Source organism: Lupinus angustifolius, chromosome LG16 (genome assembly GCF_001865875.1).
Source record: "Lupinus angustifolius cultivar Tanjil chromosome LG16, LupAngTanjil_v1.0, whole genome shotgun sequence".
NCBI lineage: Eukaryota > Viridiplantae > Streptophyta > Magnoliopsida > Fabales > Fabaceae > Lupinus > Lupinus angustifolius.
The window spans coordinates 3,825,044-3,825,424 of NC_032024.1; positions in this window are offsets into that span (position 1 = coordinate 3,825,044).

Consider the following 381-nt stretch of genomic DNA (forward strand, 5'->3'; position numbering starts at 1 on the left):
GTCGAAAAGGGCAAAAGTTGGTATTTTGTCCAAGTCCCTGTCGCTTGGGCGAGAAACTCTCGCCTAGGCGAGCACAGTCTCGCTTGGGCGAGGACTGGGCGAGGGGAAGTTTTGGTTCTGGAACTCCCTCGCCTGGGCGACAAAGCCTCGTTTGGGTGAGCAAGGGTCCCGCTTAGGCAAAAAAGCCTAGGATTTCGATGAAATTCTGGAACTCCCTCGCTTGGGCGAGCAAAGGCTTTGCTCGGGCGAAAACGAAAACGAAAAAAAAAGCAAAAAAAAAAAAAAACTAGGATTTTTAATGATGTCTCGCTTGAGCGAGAAAGGGCCTCGCTTGGGCGAGGAAGGCTTAAGTTTAATTGAAATTTAAAGATGAATTGTCGC